Source organism: Ambystoma mexicanum, chromosome 4p (assembly GCF_040938575.1).
Source record: "Ambystoma mexicanum isolate Mex_15411 chromosome 4p, UKY_AmexF1_1, whole genome shotgun sequence".
Lineage (NCBI taxonomy): Eukaryota > Metazoa > Chordata > Amphibia > Caudata > Ambystomatidae > Ambystoma > Ambystoma mexicanum.
Genome location: NC_090927.1, coordinates 39262722 through 39274448, shown reverse-complemented (window position 1 = coordinate 39274448; position 11727 = coordinate 39262722). Strand labels below are relative to the sequence as shown.

At 44.9% G+C, this 11727-nt stretch overlaps 15 non-coding genes across 15 annotated transcripts; all 15 read left to right on the top strand.

Moving 5' to 3' along the window:
• The first annotated feature begins 853 nt into the window (after positions 1-853).
• On the top strand, positions 854-926 carry TRNAM-CAU (transfer RNA methionine (anticodon CAU)). Its single transcript has one exon. It is a non-coding gene; the product is annotated as a tRNA-Met (tRNA).
• A 265-nt stretch (positions 927-1191) lies between these two features.
• Positions 1192-1264, top strand: TRNAM-CAU (transfer RNA methionine (anticodon CAU)). The gene has a single exon. It is a non-coding gene; the product is annotated as a tRNA-Met (tRNA).
• Positions 1265-1528: 264 nt separating this feature from the next.
• On the top strand, positions 1529-1601 carry TRNAM-CAU (transfer RNA methionine (anticodon CAU)). The gene has a single exon. It is a non-coding gene; the product is annotated as a tRNA-Met (tRNA).
• A 264-nt stretch (positions 1602-1865) lies between these two features.
• On the top strand, positions 1866-1938 carry TRNAM-CAU (transfer RNA methionine (anticodon CAU)). Its single transcript has one exon. It is a non-coding gene; the product is annotated as a tRNA-Met (tRNA).
• A 2221-nt stretch (positions 1939-4159) lies between these two features.
• TRNAM-CAU (transfer RNA methionine (anticodon CAU)) lies at positions 4160-4232 on the top strand. Its single transcript has one exon. It is a non-coding gene; the product is annotated as a tRNA-Met (tRNA).
• A 265-nt stretch (positions 4233-4497) lies between these two features.
• Positions 4498-4570, top strand: TRNAM-CAU (transfer RNA methionine (anticodon CAU)). Its single transcript has one exon. It is a non-coding gene; the product is annotated as a tRNA-Met (tRNA).
• A 264-nt stretch (positions 4571-4834) lies between these two features.
• On the top strand, positions 4835-4907 carry TRNAM-CAU (transfer RNA methionine (anticodon CAU)). The gene has a single exon. It is a non-coding gene; the product is annotated as a tRNA-Met (tRNA).
• A 264-nt stretch (positions 4908-5171) lies between these two features.
• Positions 5172-5244, top strand: TRNAM-CAU (transfer RNA methionine (anticodon CAU)). The gene has a single exon. It is a non-coding gene; the product is annotated as a tRNA-Met (tRNA).
• A 2221-nt stretch (positions 5245-7465) lies between these two features.
• On the top strand, positions 7466-7538 carry TRNAM-CAU (transfer RNA methionine (anticodon CAU)). Its single transcript has one exon. It is a non-coding gene; the product is annotated as a tRNA-Met (tRNA).
• Positions 7539-7802: 264 nt separating this feature from the next.
• Positions 7803-7875, top strand: TRNAM-CAU (transfer RNA methionine (anticodon CAU)). Its single transcript has one exon. It is a non-coding gene; the product is annotated as a tRNA-Met (tRNA).
• Positions 7876-8142: 267 nt separating this feature from the next.
• TRNAM-CAU (transfer RNA methionine (anticodon CAU)) lies at positions 8143-8215 on the top strand. The gene has a single exon. It is a non-coding gene; the product is annotated as a tRNA-Met (tRNA).
• A 264-nt stretch (positions 8216-8479) lies between these two features.
• On the top strand, positions 8480-8552 carry TRNAM-CAU (transfer RNA methionine (anticodon CAU)). Its single transcript has one exon. It is a non-coding gene; the product is annotated as a tRNA-Met (tRNA).
• Positions 8553-8816: 264 nt separating this feature from the next.
• TRNAM-CAU (transfer RNA methionine (anticodon CAU)) lies at positions 8817-8889 on the top strand. The gene has a single exon. It is a non-coding gene; the product is annotated as a tRNA-Met (tRNA).
• Positions 8890-11110: 2221 nt separating this feature from the next.
• On the top strand, positions 11111-11183 carry TRNAM-CAU (transfer RNA methionine (anticodon CAU)). Its single transcript has one exon. It is a non-coding gene; the product is annotated as a tRNA-Met (tRNA).
• Positions 11184-11448: 265 nt separating this feature from the next.
• On the top strand, positions 11449-11521 carry TRNAM-CAU (transfer RNA methionine (anticodon CAU)). The gene has a single exon. It is a non-coding gene; the product is annotated as a tRNA-Met (tRNA).
• Positions 11522-11727: the final 206 nt, after the last annotated feature.

The following is an 11727-nucleotide window of genomic DNA, read 5'->3' as shown; positions in this document are numbered from 1 at the left end:
TTTTAAATGAGGGTGGGTTTTGAACTACAGTTCCTTCAGGAGCAAAGCCTGGATTGGCCTTCCTGGATGTTCCTGTGGCCCGCTGGATGCTTTAATGGGCTGGATAAAGCGTTCTGGAGGATGGAATCCTCTTGGGTTCAGTCTGGGAACTTCTGGGAGTTCATCTGCATAACCCAGCCCCGTCCACCCTTCTTGACCTGGCCGGCAGTTACCTTGCTCTGTTACTAGAGGGCGCGTTTGGACTCTCTTCATGAACCGTGTGCCTCACAGGTGTGATAATGATGTAGTTTGGGGTTTGTTTTTGTGGCATGCTACCTGTCACCAGCCGCAAGCAGATCAGCATGAGATCTGATGTCAAATAACAGCATAACAAACTGTGACATAATACAAACCTGACATAAGCGATGTAAGCAGCGAGTATAACGAAACCGGCTGAACGCACACAAGAAAACTAAATGATGGAAGTGGAAACACATAATTAATCATGCATATATATATAGGAAAGGAGCAAAACTCTCTGCAAATGGGAAAAAAAGCGACCTGCTTACAAAAGGGACTTTGGGGGAGGAGAATTAAAAACTGGTAAGAAAAAAGGGCTGAAAAGAGTTAGGTATATATCCAGCGAGGGAGGGGTTGGAAGTTTGTGGCATCTTACCTGTTTTGGAGCATATCAAAATAACTAGCTCAAAATTCAAGCATCGAAGGATGGGACTCTTGATTGATGAATGGAAGACATCTGAAGTACAAAACACTATACATTCAAGTGAAGCTTTTCAGATGGATCGTATTCTCTCTGGAGTTTTGAGTGTGGAGTTGTGTCACATAATCTTCATCAACAAATCATAAAATCGCAGCCTTCTTAGCGCAGTAGGCAGCGCGTCAGTCTCATAATCTGAAGGTCCTGAGTTCGAGCCTCAGAGAGGGCACAAGTGTTTTTTGTTTCAACAAATACAATTGGACATATTTTTTCTAAACATGAAGAGGAGCATGATGTTCAGTAGACCGCAACGCGGTCCTTGTGAATCACAGGATTGGATTCTTTACTGACGCAGAAAAGAAATATGATTGCCAAATACCAAAGAACCAATTGGGGCTAGCTGCGTTTTATTTGAATATTTCTATCTGGACTTTGTGAGTAGCGTGGTCTCAAATCATGCTCTCCACCAGGTTATCCAAAGAGCCTCCAACGGAGCCTTCTTAGCGCAGTAGGCAGCGCGTCAGTCTCATAATCTGAAGGTCCTGAGTTCGAGCCTCAGAGAGGGCACAAGTGTTTTTTGTTTCAGCAAATTCAATTGGACATATCCTTTCTAAACATGAAGAGGAGAATGATGTTCAGTAGACCGCAACGCGGTCCTTGTGAATCACAGGATTGGATTCTTTACTGACGCAGAAAAGAAATATGATCGCAAAATACCATAGAACCAATGGGGCTAGCTGCATTTTATTTTAATATTTCTATCTGGACTGTGTGAGTAGCGTTGTCTCAGATCTGGTTCTCCACCAAGTTCTCCAAAAATACTCCAGCAGAGCCTTCTTAGCGCAGTAGGCAGCGCGTCAGTCTCATAATCTGAAGGTCCTGAGTTCGAGCCTCAGAGAGGGCACAAGTGTTTTTTGTTTCAGCAAATTCAATTGGACATATCCTTTCTAAACATGAAGAGTAGCATGATGTTCAGTAGACCGCAACGCGGTCCTTGTGAATCAGAGGATTGGATTCTTTACTGACGCAGAAAAGAAATATGATCGCAAAATACCATAGAACCAATGGGGCTAGCTGCATTTTATTTTAATATTTCTATCTGGACTGTGTGAGTAGCGTTGTCTCAGATCTGGTCCTCCACCAAGTTCTCCAAAAATACTCCAGCAGAGCCTTCTTAGCGCAGTAGGCAGCGCGTCAGTCTCATATTCTGAAGGTCCTGAGTTCGAGCCTCAGAGAGGGCACAAGTGTTTTTTGTTTCAGCAAATTCAATTGGACATATCCTTTCTAAACATGAAGAGTAGCATGATGTTCAGTAGACCGCAACGCGGTCCTTGTGAATCAGAGGATTGGATTCTTTACTGACGCAGAAAAGAAATATGATCGCAAAATACCATAGAACCAATGGGGCTAGCTGCATTTTATTTGAATATTTCTATCTGCACTTTGTGAGTAGCGTGGTCTTGGATCTGTTTCTCCACCAGGTTCTCCAAACATACTCCAGCCGAACCTGCTTAGTGCAGTAGGCAGCGCGTCAGTCTCATAATTTGAAGGTCCTGAGTTCTTTCCTCAGAGAAGGCAGGCCTCTTATGTTTCAGGTAATAACTTTTCAAAAACGTTGACAGAATGAGTACAATGTTTGGTATTTTGCAAATGTAAGCAGTCCCTGTGCAAACTTTCTGGCCCTGTGTTCCCACGCCTTCTCCTTGTGCCTTCCAGAGCCCATCAGGTGCACTATGAACTAATGGCAAAACATGGTTGTGCATATAAGGTTGATGCCGCACGAACCCTGCTATGGTTTTTCATATTAATAAGCCTCCGTGCAGTGTCCATCGCCGCCCTAGTGGCGTTATGGCTCTGTAGTTGGTCCGGATAAGCCCAGGGTACCCAGGCCGTAATCTGTAAAGGAAAGAAAAAGGTAAGTGGGGCCAACCAGTGGGGAAAAGAGGGGTCAGTTCAAACAAACAGGTTCTTTCGAATAGAGGTGGGGCAGTTTAAAATGATAAGGTTGCTGGTTGGGATAGCATGGGCGCATACTGATAGAGCCAACGTAGGTCTTTGAGCAAAGATTCAGGAAATAAGGATGGTACATTTTATGGTGTTAGATGCAGTGGGGCAGGTTTACATGAGGGCAGTTTCAGAGAATGAGCAAGTATTTCAAAATGTATTTTCTGGCTGTGTGAGGGACTTGAGAGGTCTTCAAGCAGACCCTTGGAGTATGTTTAAAGTCTCTCACAAAATAAACTCTAGAAAAGACAGGTGGGGCACCCAAGCCTAGCGGCCAAATAGTGAGGCGACTGCATGAAAGGCAAATGCGAAAAGAGGCAAAGAGGGGTAGCACAAGGGGATGCAGCCAATTTCGACACTTCTGTTTCTGGTGATTGTCTTGCCCCTGTGCCCACGAAAGGCTCTGGGGAACGCAGGCACAGTTGCGGCTCAGGCATGGACAGTCTGCAAGGCCCTCCTTCGGCATAATAAAAGTGCCCTTGTGAGCCTGGCTGTGTTTAAATCACACAGCAGGGAATGCAGCTTTCAACTTTCCCTCACTGGCCACGAACGGCCACGAACGGCCAGGTTCTATAGACCAAAAAGCTAGGAGGAACCCTGGCCACTTTTAAATGAGGGTGGGTTTTGAACTACAGTTCCTTCAGGAGCAAAGCCTGGATTGGCCTTCCTGGATGTTCCTGTGGCCCGCTGGATGCTTTAATGGGCTGGATAAAGCGTTCTGGAGGATGGAATCCTCTTGGGTTCAGTCTGGGAACTTCTGGGAGTTCATCTGCATAACCCAGCCCCGTCCACCCTTCTTGACCTGGCCGGCAGTTACCTTGCTCTGTTACTAGAGGGCGCGTTTGGACTCTCTTCATGAACCGTGTGCCTCACAGGTGTGATAATGATGTAGTTTGGGGTTTGTTTTTGTGGCATGCTACCTGTCACCAGCCGCAAGCAGATCAGCATGAGATCTGATGTCAAATAACAGCATAACAAACTGTGACATAATACAAACCTGACATAAGCGATGTAAGCAGCGAGTATAACGAAACCGGCTGAACGCACACAAGAAAACTAAATGATGGAAGTGGAAACACATAATTAATCATGCATATATATATAGGAAAGGAGCAAAACTCTCTGCAAATGGGAAAAAAAGCGACCTGCTTACAAAAGGGACTTTGGGGGAGGAGAATTAAAAACTGGTAAGAAAAAAGGGCTGAAAAGAGTTAGGTATATATCCAGCGAGGGAGGGGTTGGAAGTTTGTGGCATCTTACCTGTTTTGGAGCATATCAAAATAACTAGCTCAAAATTCAAGCATCGAAGGATGGGACTCTTGATTGATGAATGGAAGACATCTGAAGTACAAAACACTATACATTCAAGTGAAGCTTTTCAGATGGATCGTATTCTCTCTGGAGTTTTGAGTGTGGAGTTGTGTCACATAATCTTCATCAACAAATCATAAAATCGCAGCCTTCTTAGCGCAGTAGGCAGCGCGTCAGTCTCATAATCTGAAGGTCCTGAGTTCGAGCCTCAGAGAGGGCACAAGTGTTTTTTGTTTCAACAAATACAATTGGACATATTTTTTCTAAACATGAAGAGGAGCATGATGTTCAGTAGACCGCAACGCGGTCCTTGTGAATCACAGGATTGGATTCTTTACTGACGCAGAAAAGAAATATGATTGCCAAATACCAAAGAACCAATTGGGGCTAGCTGCGTTTTATTTGAATATTTCTATCTGGACTTTGTGAGTAGCGTGGTCTCAAATCATGCTCTCCACCAGGTTATCCAAAGAGCCTCCAACGGAGCCTTCTTAGCGCAGTAGGCAGCGCGTCAGTCTCATAATCTGAAGGTCCTGAGTTCGAGCCTCAGAGAGGGCACAAGTGTTTTTTGTTTCAGCAAATTCAATTGGACATATCCTTTCTAAACATGAAGAGGAGAATGATGTTCAGTAGACCGCAACGCGGTCCTTGTGAATCACAGGATTGGATTCTTTACTGACGCAGAAAAGAAATATGATCGCAAAATACCATAGAACCAATGGGGCTAGCTGCATTTTATTTTAATATTTCTATCTGGACTGTGTGAGTAGCGTTGTCTCAGATCTGGTTCTCCACCAAGTTCTCCAAAAATACTCCAGCAGAGCCTTCTTAGCGCAGTAGGCAGCGCGTCAGTCTCATAATCTGAAGGTCCTGAGTTCGAGCCTCAGAGAGGGCACAAGTGTTTTTTGTTTCAGCAAATTCAATTGGACATATCCTTTCTAAACATGAAGAGTAGCATGATGTTCAGTAGACCGCAACGCGGTCCTTGTGAATCAGAGGATTGGATTCTTTACTGACGCAGAAAAGAAATATGATCGCAAAATACCATAGAACCAATGGGGCTAGCTGCATTTTATTTTAATATTTCTATCTGGACTGTGTGAGTAGCGTTGTCTCAGATCTGGTCCTCCACCAAGTTCTCCAAAAATACTCCAGCAGAGCCTTCTTAGCGCAGTAGGCAGCGCGTCAGTCTCATATTCTGAAGGTCCTGAGTTCGAGCCTCAGAGAGGGCACAAGTGTTTTTTGTTTCAGCAAATTCAATTGGACATATCCTTTCTAAACATGAAGAGTAGCATGATGTTCAGTAGACCGCAACGCGGTCCTTGTGAATCAGAGGATTGGATTCTTTACTGACGCAGAAAAGAAATATGATCGCAAAATACCATAGAACCAATGGGGCTAGCTGCATTTTATTTGAATATTTCTATCTGCACTTTGTGAGTAGCGTGGTCTTGGATCTGTTTCTCCACCAGGTTCTCCAAACATACTCCAGCCGAACCTGCTTAGTGCAGTAGGCAGCGCGTCAGTCTCATAATTTGAAGGTCCTGAGTTCTTTCCTCAGAGAAGGCAGGCCTCTTATGTTTCAGGTAATAACTTTTCAAAAACGTTGACAGAATGAGTACAATGTTTGGTATTTTGCAAATGTAAGCAGTCCCTGTGCAAACTTTCTGGCCCTGTGTTCCCACGCCTTCTCCTTGTGCCTTCCAGAGCCCATCAGGTGCACTATGAACTAATGGCAAAACATGGTTGTGCATATAAGGTTGATGCCGCACGAACCCTGCTATGGTTTTTCATATTAATAAGCCTCCGTGCAGTGTCCATCGCCGCCCTAGTGGCGTTATGGCTCTGTAGTTGGTCCGGATAAGCCCAGGGTACCCAGGCCGTAATCTGTAAAGGAAAGAAAAAGGTAAGTGGGGCCAACCAGTGGGGAAAAGAGGGGTCAGTTCAAACAAACAGGTTCTTTCGAATAGAGGTGGGGCAGTTTAAAATGATAAGGTTGCTGGTTGGGATAGCATGGGCGCATACTGATAGAGCCAACGTAGGTCTTTGAGCAAAGATTCAGGAAATAAGGATGGTACATTTTATGGTGTTAGATGCAGTGGGGCAGGTTTACATGAGGGCAGTTTCAGAGAATGAGCAAGTATTTCAAAATGTATTTTCTGGCTGTGTGAGGGACTTGAGAGGTCTTCAAGCAGACCCTTGGAGTATGTTTAAAGTCTCTCACAAAATAAACTCTAGAAAAGACAGGTGGGGCACCCAAGCCTAGCGGCCAAATAGTGAGGCGACTGCATGAAAGGCAAATGCGAAAAGAGGCAAAGAGGGGTAGCACAAGGGGATGCAGCCAATTTCGACACTTCTGTTTCTGGTGATTGTCTTGCCCCTGTGCCCACGAAAGGCTCTGGGGAACGCAGGCACAGTTGCGGCTCAGGCATGGACAGTCTGCAAGGCCCTCCTTCGGCATAATAAAAGTGCCCTTGTGAGCCTGGCTGTGTTTAAATCACACAGCAGGGAATGCAGCTTTCAACTTTCCCTCACTGGCCACGAACGGCCACGAACGGCCAGGTTCTATAGACCAAAAAGCTAGGAGGAACCCTGGCCACTTTTAAATGAGGGTGGGTTTTGAACTACAGTTCCTTCAGGAGCAAAGCCTGGATTGGCCTTCCTGGATGTTCCTGTGGCCCGCTGGATGCTTTAATGGGCTGGATAAAGCGTTCTGGAGGATGGAATCCTCTTGGGTTCAGTCTGGGAACTTCTGGGAGTTCATCTGCATAACCCAGCCCCGTCCACCCTTCTTGACCTGGCCGGCAGTTACCTTGCTCTGTTACTAGAGGGCGCGTTTGGACTCTCTTCATGAACCGTGTGCCTCACAGGTGTGATAATGATGTAGTTTGGGGTTTGTTTTTGTGGCATGCTACCTGTCACCAGCCGCAAGCAGATCAGCATGAGATCTGATGTCAAATAACAGCATAACAAACTGTGACATAATACAAACCTGACATAAGCGATGTAAGCAGCGAGTATAACGAAACCGGCTGAACGCACACAAGAAAACTAAATGATGGAAGTGGAAACACATAATTAATCATGCATATATATATAGGAAAGGAGCAAAACTCTCTGCAAATGGGAAAAAAAGCGACCTGCTTACAAAAGGGACTTTGGGGGAGGAGAATTAAAAACTGGTAAGAAAAAAGGGCTGAAAAGAGTTAGGTATATATCCAGCGAGGGAGGGGTTGGAAGTTTGTGGCATCTTACCTGTTTTGGAGCATATCAAAATAACTAGCTCAAAATTCAAGCATCGAAGGATGGGACTCTTGATTGATGAATGGAAGACATCTGAAGTACAAAACACTATACATTCAAGTGAAGCTTTTCAGATGGATCGTATTCTCTCTGGAGTTTTGAGTGTGGAGTTGTGTCACATAATCTTCATCAACAAATCATAAAATCGCAGCCTTCTTAGCGCAGTAGGCAGCGCGTCAGTCTCATAATCTGAAGGTCCTGAGTTCGAGCCTCAGAGAGGGCACAAGTGTTTTTTGTTTCAGCAAATTCAATTGGACATATCCTTTCTAAACATGAAGAGGAGCATGATGTTCAGTAGACCGCAACGCGGTCCTTGTGAATCACAGGATTGGATTCTTTACTGACGCAGAAAAGAAATATGATCGCAAAATACCATAGAACCAATGGGGCTAGCTGCATTTTATTTTAATATTTCTATCTGGACTGTGTGAGTAGCGTTGTCTCAGATCTGGTCCTCCACCAAGTTCTCCAAAAATACTCCAGCAGAGCCTTCTTAGCGCAGTAGGCAGCGCGTCAGTCTCATAATCTGAAGGTCCTGAGTTCGAGCCTCAGAGAGGGCACAAGTGTTTTTTGTGTTTCAGCAAATTCAATTGGACATATCCTTTCTAAACATGAAGAGGAGCATGATGTTCAGTAGACCGCAACGCGGTCCTTGTGAATCACAGGATTGGATTCTTTACTGACGCAGAAAAGAAATATGATTGCCAAATACCAAAGAACCAATTGGGGCTAGCTGCGTTTTATTTGAATATTTCTATCTGGACTTTGTGAGTAGCGTGGTCTCAAATCATGCTCTCCACCAGGTTATCCAAAGAGCCTCCAACGGAGCCTTCTTAGCGCAGTAGGCAGCGCGTCAGTCTCATAATCTGAAGGTCCTGAGTTCGAGCCTCAGAGAGGGCACAAGTGTTTTTTGTTTCAGCAAATTCAATTGGACATATCCTTTCTAAACATGAAGAGTAGCATGATGTTCAGTAGACCGCAACGCGGTCCTTGTGAATCAGAGGATTGGATTCTTTACTGACGCAGAAAAGAAATATGATCGCAAAATACCATAGAACCAATGGGGCTAGCTGCATTTTATTTTAATATTTCTATCTGGACTGTGTGAGTAGCGTTGTCTCAGATCTGGTCCTCCACCAAGTTCTCCAAAAATACTCCAGCAGAGCCTTCTTAGCGCAGTAGGCAGCGCGTCAGTCTCATATTCTGAAGGTCCTGAGTTCGAGCCTCAGAGAGGGCACAAGTGTTTTTTGTTTCAGCAAATTCAATTGGACATATCCTTTCTAAACATGAAGAGTAGCATGATGTTCAGTAGACCGCAACGCGGTCCTTGTGAATCAGAGGATTGGATTCTTTACTGACGCAGAAAAGAAATATGATCGCAAAATACCATAGAACCAATGGGGCTAGCTGCATTTTATTTTAATATTTCTATCTGGACTGTGTGAGTAGCGTTGTCTCAGATCTGGTCCTCCACCAAGTTCTCCAAAAATACTCCAGCAGAGCCTTCTTAGCGCAGTAGGCAGCGCGTCAGTCTCATATTCTGAAGGTCCTGAGTTCGAGCCTCAGAGAGGGCACAAGTGTTTTTTGTTTCAGCAAATTCAATTGGACATATCCTTTCTAAACATGAAGAGTAGCATGATGTTCAGTAGACCGCAACGCGGTCCTTGTGAATCAGAGGATTGGATTCTTTACTGACGCAGAAAAGAAATATGATCGCAAAATACCATAGAACCAATGGGGCTAGCTGCATTTTATTTGAATATTTCTATCTGCACTTTGTGAGTAGCGTGGTCTTGGATCTGTTTCTCCACCAGGTTCTCCAAACATACTCCAGCCGAACCTGCTTAGTGCAGTAGGCAGCGCGTCAGTCTCATAATTTGAAGGTCCTGAGTTCTTTCCTCAGAGAAGGCAGGCCTCTTATGTTTCAGGTAATAACTTTTCAAAAACGTTGACAGAATGAGTACAATGTTTGGTATTTTGCAAATGTAAGCAGTCCCTGTGCAAACTTTCTGGCCCTGTGTTCCCACGCCTTCTCCTTGTGCCTTCCAGAGCCCATCAGGTGCACTATGAACTAATGGCAAAACATGGTTGTGCATATAAGGTTGATGCCGCACGAACCCTGCTATGGTTTTTCATATTAATAAGCCTCCGTGCAGTGTCCATCGCCGCCCTAGTGGCGTTATGGCTCTGTAGTTGGTCCGGATAAGCCCAGGGTACCCAGGCCGTAATCTGTAAAGGAAAGAAAAAGGTAAGTGGGGCCAACCAGTGGGGAAAAGAGGGGTCAGTTCAAACAAACAGGTTCTTTCGAATAGAGGTGGGGCAGTTTAAAATGATAAGGTTGCTGGTTGGGATAGCATGGGCGCATACTGATAGAGCCAACGTAGGTCTTTGAGCAAAGATTCAGGAAATAAGGATGGTACATTTTATGGTGTTAGATGCAGTGGGGCAGGTTTACATGAGGGCAGTTTCAGAGAATGAGCAAGTATTTCAAAATGTATTTTCTGGCTGTGTGAGGGACTTGAGAGGTCTTCAAGCAGACCCTTGGAGTATGTTTAAAGTCTCTCACAAAATAAACTCTAGAAAAGACAGGTGGGGCACCCAAGCCTAGCGGCCAAATAGTGAGGCGACTGCATGAAAGGCAAATGCGAAAAGAGGCAAAGAGGGGTAGCACAAGGGGATGCAGCCAATTTCGACACTTCTGTTTCTGGTGATTGTCTTGCCCCTGTGCCCACGAAAGGCTCTGGGGAACGCAGGCACAGTTGTGGCTCAGGCATGGACAGTCTGCAAGGCCCTCCTTCGGCATAATAAAAGTGCCCTTGTGAGCCTGGCTGTGTTTAAATCACACAGCAGGGAATGCAGCTTTCAACTTTCCCTCACTGGCCACGAACGGCCACGAACGGCCAGGTTCTATAGACCAAAAAGCTAGGAGGAACCCTGGCCACTTTTAAATGAGGGTGGGTTTTGAACTACAGTTCCTTCAGGAGCAAAGCCTGGATTGGCCTTCCTGGATGTTCCTGTGGCCCGCTGGATGCTTTAATGGGCTGGATAAAGCGTTCTGGAGGATGGAATCCTCTTGGGTTCAGTCTGGGAACTTCTGGGAGTTCATCTGCATAACCCAGCCCCGTCCACCCTTCTTGACCTGGCCGGCAGTTACCTTGCTCTGTTACTAGAGGGCGCGTTTGGACTCTCTTCATGAACCGTGTGCCTCACAGGTGTGATAATGATGTAGTTTGGGGTTTGTTTTTGTGGCATGCTACCTGTCACCAGCCGCAAGCAGATCAGCATGAGATCTGATGTCAAATAACAGCATAACAAACTGTGACATAATACAAACCTGACATAAGCGATGTAAGCAGCGAGTATAACGAAACCGGCTGAACGCACACAAGAAAACTAAATGATGGAAGTGGAAACACATAATTAATCATGCATATATATATAGGAAAGGAGCAAAACTCTCTGCAAATGGGAAAAAAAGCGACCTGCTTACAAAAGGGACTTTGGGGGAGGAGAATTAAAAACTGGTAAGAAAAAAGGGCTGAAAAGAGTTAGGTATATATCCAGCGAGGGAGGGGTTGGAAGTTTGTGGCATCTTACCTGTTTTGGAGCATATCAAAATAACTAGCTCAAAATTCAAGCATCGAAGGATGGGACTCTTGATTGATGAATGGAAGACATCTGAAGTACAAAACACTATACATTCAAGTGAAGCTTTTCAGATGGATCGTATTCTCTCTGGAGTTTTGAGTGTGGAGTTGTGTCACATAATCTTCATCAACAAATCATAAAATCGCAGCCTTCTTAGCGCAGTAGGCAGCGCGTCAGTCTCATAATCTGAAGGTCCTGAGTTCGAGCCTCAGAGAGGGCACAAGTGTTTTTTGTTTCAACAAATACAATTGGACATATTTTTTCTAAACATGAAGAGGAGCATGATGTTCAGTAGACCGCAACGCGGTCCTTGTGAATCACAGGATTGGATTCTTTACTGACGCAGAAAAGAAATATGATTGCCAAATACCAAAGAACCAATTGGGGCTAGCTGCGTTTTATTTGAATATTTCTATCTGGACTTTGTGAGTAGCGTGGTCTCAAATCATGCTCTCCACCAGGTTATCCAAAGAGCCTCCAACGGAGCCTTCTTAGCGCAGTAGGCAGCGCGTCAGTCTCATAATCTGAAGGTCCTGAGTTCGAGCCTCAGAGAGGGCACAAGTGTTTTTTGTTTCAGCAAATTCAATTGGACATATCCTTTCTAAACATGAAGAGGAGAATGATGTTCAGTAGACCGCAACGCGGTCCTTGTGAATCACAGGATTGGATTCTTTACTGACGCAGAAAAGAAATATGATCGCAAAATACCATAGAACCAATGGGGCTAGCTGCATTTTATTTTAATATTTCTATCTGGACTGTGT